Source organism: Salvelinus sp. IW2-2015, linkage group LG16, assembly GCF_002910315.2.
Source record: "Salvelinus sp. IW2-2015 linkage group LG16, ASM291031v2, whole genome shotgun sequence".
Lineage (NCBI taxonomy): Eukaryota > Metazoa > Chordata > Actinopteri > Salmoniformes > Salmonidae > Salvelinus > Salvelinus sp. IW2-2015.
Window position 1 is genome coordinate 38,908,978 of NC_036856.1, and position 7,707 is coordinate 38,916,684.

The following is a 7,707-nucleotide window of genomic DNA, read 5'->3' on the forward strand; positions in this document are numbered from 1 at the left end:
CCAGGACCCTTCAGTGATAGTGAACTTCCCTGTGCAGGACCCTTCACAGGGACCCCGTCCAGGACCCTTCAGTGATAGTGAACTTCCCTGTGCAGGACCCTTCACAGGGACCCCGTCCAGGACCCTGTGCAGGACCCATCATGATGATGAAGGCACAATCTCAAAATAACTCCTGGAGACTCTACAGACTTCAGTTCATCTCCTGCCGTTGTGCCCTTGTACCTAAACTTTGATGGCTGCACTGCGGCTGAGAGCTGAGTTCCACCTGTGTGGTGATTTACTGTGTGGTGAGTTACTGTGTGGTGAGTTACTGTGTGGTGAGTTACTGTGGGGTGAGTTACTGTGGGGTGAGTTACTGTGGGGTGAGTTAATGTGGGGTGAGTTACTGTGGGGTGAGTTACTGTGGGGTGAGTTACTGTGGGGTGTTGTAGCATGTAGTGACCAGTAGAGGGTAGGGTGTTGTAGCATGTAGTGACCAGTAGAGGGCAGGGTGTTGTAGCATGTAGTGACCAGTAGAGGGCAGGGTGGTTGTAGCATGTAGTGGCCAGTAGAGGGCAGGGTGTTGTAGCATGTAGTGAAGTAAGGGCAGGGTGTTGTAACATGTAGTGACTAGTAGAAGGCAGGGTGTTGTACATGTAGTGCGCAGTAGAGGGCAGGGTGTTGTAGCATGTAGTGACCAGTAGAGGGCAGGGTGTTGTAGCATGTAGTGACCAGTAGAGGGCAGGGTGTTTGTAGCATGTAGTGGCCAGTAGAGGGCAGGGTGTTGTAGCATGTAGTGGCCAGTAGAGGGCAGGGTGTTGTAGCATGTAGTGACCAGTAGAAGGGCAGGGTGTTGTAAATGTAGTGACCAGTAGAGGGCAGGGTGTTGTAGCATGTAGTGACCAGTAGAGGGCAGGGTGTTGTAGCATGTAGTGACCAGTAGAGGCAGGGTGTTGTAGCATTAGTGACAGTAAGAGGGCAGGTGGTTGTTGCATGTAGTGGCCAGTAGAGGGCAGGGTGTTGTAACATGTAGTGACCAGTAGAGGGCAGGGTGTTGTAACATGTAGTGACCAGTAGAGGGCAGGGTGTTGTAACATGTAGTGACCAGTAGAGGGCAGGTGTTGTAACATGTAGTGACCAGTAGAGGGCAGGGTGTTGTAACATGTAGTGGCCAGTAGAGGGCAGGGTGTTGTAGCATGTAGTGACCAGTAGAGGCCAGGGTGTTGTAGCATGTAGTGACCAGTAGAGGGCTAGGGTGTAGTAGCATGTAGTGGCCAGTAGAGGGCAGGGTGTTGTAGCATGTAATGACCAGTAGAGGGCAGGGTGTTGTAACATGTAGTGACCAGTAGAGGGCAGGGTGTTGTAGCATGTCGTGACCAGTAGAGGGCAGGGTGTTGTAACATGTAGTGGCCAGTAGAGGGCAGGGTGTTGTAGCATGTAGTGCCAGTAGAGGGCAAGGGTGTTGTATACATGTAGTGGCCAGTAGAGGGCAGGGTGCTGTTAACACTGTATGACCAGTAGAGGGCGGGTGTTGTAAACATGTAGTGCCAGTAGAGGCAGGTGTGTTAGCATGTATGACCAGTAGAGGGCAGGGTGTTGTAACATGTAGTGACCAGTAGAGGGCAGGGTGTTGTAGCATGTGTGCCAGTAGAGGGCAGGGTGTTGTAACATGTAGTGGGCCAGTAGAGGGCAGGGTGTTGTAGCATGTAGTGGCCAGTAGAGGGGCAGGGTGTGTAACATGTAGTGGCCAGTAGAGGGCAGGGTGCTGTAACATGTAGTGACCAGTAGAGGGCAGGGTGTTGTAGCATGTAGTGGCCAGTGAGGGCAGGGGTGTTGTAACATGTAGTGGCCAGTAGAGGGCAGGGTGCTGTAACATTAGTGACCAGTAGAGGGCAGGGTGTTGTAACAATGTAGTGACCAGTAGAGGGCAGGGTGTTGTAACATGTAGTGACCAGTAGAGGGCAGGGTGTTGTAACATGTAGTGACCAGTAGAGGGCAGGGTGTTGTAGCATGTAGTGACCAGTAGAGGGCAGGGTGTTGTAGCATGTGCAGTATTAGGTAGTGGCCAGCAGGATGAGCTGTTGCTCTTTAGTGTAGAGGAGGAGGTGCAGGGATATATTTGATGCTGCATGGGGGCGCCGCTCAGAATATCAATGGGCTCTCTCTCTCTTTCTCTCTCTCTCTCTTTCTCTCTCTCTCTCCAAAGGGCTTTATTGGTATCAGAATCATCTGTTTACATTGCCAAAGCAAGTACAATAGATCATAAACAAAATTAATATCAATGTTACACAAGTTCCAAAAGAATATAGTCATTTCAAATGTCATATTATGGCTGTACATAGTGTTATAATGATGTAAAAAATAGTTGAAATACTAAAAGGAAAATCAACATAAATATGGGTAACATTTATAATGCTATTTGTGTTCCACTCGTTGCCCTTTTCTTTTCACAGCAGGTCACACATCTTGCTGCTGTGATGCACACTGGGGTATTTCACCCAGTAGATATGGGAGTTTATCAAAATTGGATTTGTTTTTGAATTCTTTGTGGATCTGTGTAATCTGAGGGAAAAATGTGTCTCTAACATGGTCATAAATTTGGCAGCAGGTTAGGAAGTGCAGCTCAGTTTCCACCTCATTTTGTGGGCAGTGTGAACATAGCCTGTCTTCCCTTGAGAGCCAGGTCTGCCTACGGCAGCCTTTCTCAATAGCAAGGCTATGCTCACTAAGTCTGTACATAGTCAAGGCTTTCCTTAAGTTTGGGTCAGTCACAGTGTTCAGGTGTTTTTTGGGTGGATTTTTTTTTCTTTAATTCTTTCCAATGTGTCAAGTAATTATCATTTTGTTTTCTCATGATTTGGTTGGGTCTAATTGTGTTGCGGTTCTAGGGCTCTGTGGGGTCTGTTTGTGAACAGAGTCCTAGGACCAGCTTGCTTTGGGGACTCTTCACCAGGTTCATCTCTCTGTAGGTGATGGCTTTGTTATGGAAGGTTTGGGAATCGCTTCCTTTTAGGTGGTTCTAGAATGTAACACCTCTTTTCTGGATTTTGATAATTAGTGGGTATCGGCCTAATTCTGCTCTGCATGCATTATTTGGTGTTCTACGTTGTACATGGAAGATGTTTATGCAGAATTCTGCATGCAGAGTGTCAATTTGGTGTTTGTCCCATTTCGTGAATTCTTGGTTGGTGAGCGGACCCCAGACCTCACAACCATTAAGGGCAATGGGTTCTATAACAGATTTTAGTCAGATCCTAATTTTGATGTCAAATTTTATGTACCTTTTCATGGCATTTTTTTATTTGAGCGCTATGGGCCCTGGACGCAGAATAAATTACGGCTGGCACAATTACTATATATCCGATAGTTTTGAAAATAAAATAACCCCTCCCAAAATGTATTTTTTTTTGTGTTTTTACAGTGCATCTGAAAAGTATTCAGAGCCCTTGACTTTTTACATATTTTGTTTTGTTACAGCCTAATTCTAAAATGGATTAAAAAAAAAATTCCCTCATCAATCTACACACAATAGCCCATAATGACAAAGTAAAAACAGGTTTGAAAACATCACATTTACATAAGTATTCAGACCCTTTACTCAGTACTTTGTTGAAGGACCTTTGGCAGCGATTACAGCCTCGAGTCTTCTTGGGTATGACGCTACAAGGTTGGCACACCTGTATTTGGGGAGTTGGTAATCAAGCCCACTACTGTTGTGTCGTTTGCAAACTTGATGATTGAGTTGGAGGCGTGCATGGCCACGCAGTCATGGGTGAACAGGGAGTACAGGAGGGGGCTGAGCACGCACCCTTGTGGAGCTCCAGTGTTGAGGATCAGCAAAGTGGAGATGTTGTTTTCTACCTTCACCACCTGAGGGTGGCCCGTCAGAAGGTCCAGGACCCAATTGCACAAAGGCAAAGTTGAGACCCGGGAACACAAGCTTAATGATGAGCTTGGAGGGTACTCTGGTGTTGAATGCTGAGCTGCAGTCTTCGACCACCCGCCCGAGGGCAGAGCGGCGAGTGAACGTCTTTTCCATCTGCGGCAGGGGACGAGGAGCGCACAGGAGTTCGCTTTGGACTTTCGGACCTCCGGAGTGGGATGGAATGACAGGGCCCTGATCGACCACTATCGCTGCAGTTTGCACGAGGACGTCCGTCGAAAGTTGGCCTGCAGGGACACCTGTCCCTCGGACCTGTCCACTCGGCTGGATAACCTGCTGGCTACCCGCAGACGTCCGATGCCCATGGAGCTGGGAGGTGCTGCGCTCAGGGAGACCGGAGGAGGTTTCGTCTCGTGCACCATCTGTGACCGCAGAGGTCACACTGCCGGTCGGTGCCGGGTTGGTTCCTCTGGGGGTCGAGGCAGCAGGCAGGGCACTCTGGCGTCACCCCAGGTGAGCCGGCACCATTCTCACCCAGAGCCCTCTGTTGCACACATGTTTTTGTTCGTTACTTTTCCTGAGTTTTCCCTGCATTCCCAGCATAAGGCGCTTGTCGATTCAGGCGCGGCTGGGAATTTTATTGACAGATAATTTGCCCATAGTTTAGGGATCCCCATCGTTCCTGTGGATATGCCCTTCCCAGTTCACTCCTTAGATAGTCGACCATTAGGGTCAGGGTTGATTAGGGAGGCCACCGCTCCTCTGGGCATGGTGACGCAGGGGGGGGGTCACACGGAGAGAATCAGTCTCTTTCTCATTGACTCTCCTGCGTTTCCCGTGGTGCTAGGCCTACCCTGGTTAGCTTGTCATGACCCCACTGTTTCATGGCAACGGAGGGCTCTCACGGGGTTGTCGCGAGAGTGCTCGGGGAGGTGTTTCGGGGTTTCTGTTGGTGCTACTACGGTGGAAAGTCCAGACCAGGTCTCCACCATTCTCCCCGAAAATGCCGATTTGGCTCTTGCCTTCTCCAAAAGAAGGCGACTCAATTACCACCTCATCGGCGGGGGGATTGTGCGATAAATATCCTGAGGACATAGTGTCTGATCGGGGTCCCCAGTTCCCTTCGAGGGTCTGGAGGGCGTTCATGGAACGTCTGGGTTTCTCGATCAACCTTAACTCGGGTTTTCACCCCGAGAGTAACGGGCAGGTGGAGAGAGTAAACCAGGATGTGGGTAGGTTTCTGAGGTTTTATTGCCAGGACCGGCCGGGGGAGTGGGCAGCGTTCGTGCCCTGGGCAGAGATGGCCCAGAACTCGCTCCGCCACTCCTCCACTAACTTCTCCCCCTTCCAGTGCGTACTGGGGGATCAGCCGGTTCTGGCTCCTTGGGATCAGAGTCAGACGAGGCTCCTGCAGTGGACAACTGGTTCTGGCGCTCGGAGGAAATATGGGACGCTGCCCATGTTCACCTTCAGCACGCCGTGCTGCGGCAGAAAGCCAGCGCAGACCGTCACCACAGTGAGGTCCCGGTGTTCACACCGGGGGACGGGGTCTGGCTCTCGACCCGAAACCTGCCCCTCCGCCTGCCCTGCCGGAAGCTGGGTCCGCGGTTTATGGGGTCATTTAATGTCCTGAGACTGAACGAGGTGAGTTACAGGTTACAGCTTCCCCCTGATTACCGTATTAACCCCTCGTTCCATGTGTCTCTCCTTAGGTCGGTGGTGGCTGGCACGCTCCAGGAGTTTGAGGTGCGGGAGGTTCCTCCGCCCCCTCTGGGCATCGAGGGGAGCCCGGCATACTCCGTTCGTTCCATACTGGATTCGAGGCGTCGGGCAAGGGGCCCTTCAGTACCTCGTGGACTGGGAGGGGTATGATCCGGAGGAGAGATGCTGGGTTCCGGTGGAGGACGTGTTGGACCCTTCAATGCTGAGGGAGTTCCACCGTCTCCGTCCAGATCGCCCTGCACCTTGCCCTCCGGGTCGTCCTCGAGGCCGGTGTCGGCACGCTGCTGGAGCCGCACGTCAAGGGGGGGTACTGTCACGACTTCCACCGAAGTCGGTTCCTCTCCTTGTTCAGGCGGTGTTCGGTGGTCAAAGTCACCGGTCTTCTAGCCATCGCAGATCCATTTTTCATTTTCCATTTGGTTTGTCTTGTTTTCCCACACACCTGGTTTTCATTCCCTCATTACGTGTTGTGTATTTAGCTCTCTGTTCTCCCCATGTCTTTGTGTGGTATTTTTTGTTTGTGCACATGTTGACTGGTGCACGTCAGGTTTTGTTATTTTGTTGTTGATACCGTTGGTTTTGGAATTTTACTGCTCCGGCTATTACCTAGTTCTGCTCTCCTGCGTCTGACTTCCCTGCCACCAGTTACGCACCCCATTACAAGAACAGGCAGAGTGGTCAGGCAGGCGGATTCGTCGTTAGTATAGGCAAGGGTCAAAACCAGGAGGGCTAGGAAAAGACAGAGACTGGGAAAACTAGGAGCTAGGAAAAACGCTGGTTGACATGGCAAAACAAGATGAACTGGCACAGAGAGACAGGACACACAGGGATAAATACACCGGGGACTAATGGGGAAAACAGGAGACCAGTGGAGTTTTTTGTTATTTTTCAATAATAATAGAATAATAGTGAAGACATCAAAACTATGAAATAACACATATTTATTTTTATTTATTTATTTTATTTTAACTTTAGTTAACCAGGTAGGCTAGTTGAGATCAAGTTCTCATTTGCAACTGCGACCTGGCCAAGATAAAGCAAAGCAGTTCGACACACACAACAACACAGAGTTACACATGGAGTATACAAAACATACAGTCAATAATACAGTAGAAAAATAAGTCTATATACAAGAGATCTTCAGTTTCTTGGCAATTTCTCGCATGGATAAGCCTTCATTTCTCAGAACAATAATAGACTGGCAAGTTTCAGAAGGAAGTTGTTTGTTTCTGGCCATTTTGAGCCTGTAATCAAACCCACAAATGCTGATGCTCCAGATACTCAACTAGTCTAAAGAAGGCCAGTTTTATTGCTTCTTTAATCAGGACAACAGTTTTCAGGCTGTGCTAACATAATTGCAAAAGGGTTTTCTAATGATCAATTAGCCTTTTAAAATGATAAACTTGGATTAGCTAACACAATGTGCCATTGGAACACAGGAGTGATGGTTGCTGATAATGGGCCTCTGTATATACTCCATAAAAAATCAGCCTTTTCAAGCTGCAATAGTGATTTACAACATTAACAATGTCTACACTGTATTTCAGATGAATTTGATGTTATTTTAATGGACAAAACATGTGCTTCTCTTTCTAAAACAAGGACATTTCTAAATGACCCCAAACTTTTGAATGGTAGCGTATGTCCTCCTTCACTACACTATGCTGGAGGTCCTGTTAACATGTTTAATCTGTCCTCCTTCACTATGCTGGAGGTCTCGTCTCTACCAGGGAGTGACTGTGAGTTAATCTGTCCTCCTTCACTATGCTGGAGGTCTTGTCTCTCCAGGGAGGACTGTGAGGTTAAATCTGTCCCTCCTTCACTACTCGCTGGAGGTTTGTCTCTAACATGTTATTATTCTGTCCTCCCTTCACTATGCTGGAGGTCTCGTCCTCTACCAGGGAGTGACTGTGAGTTAATCTGTCCCTCCTTCACTACTGCTGGAGGTCTTGTCTCTAACCAGGGAGTGACTGTGAGTTAATCTGTCCTCCTTCACTATGCTGGAGGTCTTGTCTCTACCAGGGAGTGACTGTGGAGTTAATTGTCCTCCTTCACTATGCTAGAGGTCTCGTCTCTACCAGGAGTGACTCGTGAGTTAATCTGTCCTCCTTCACTATGCAGGA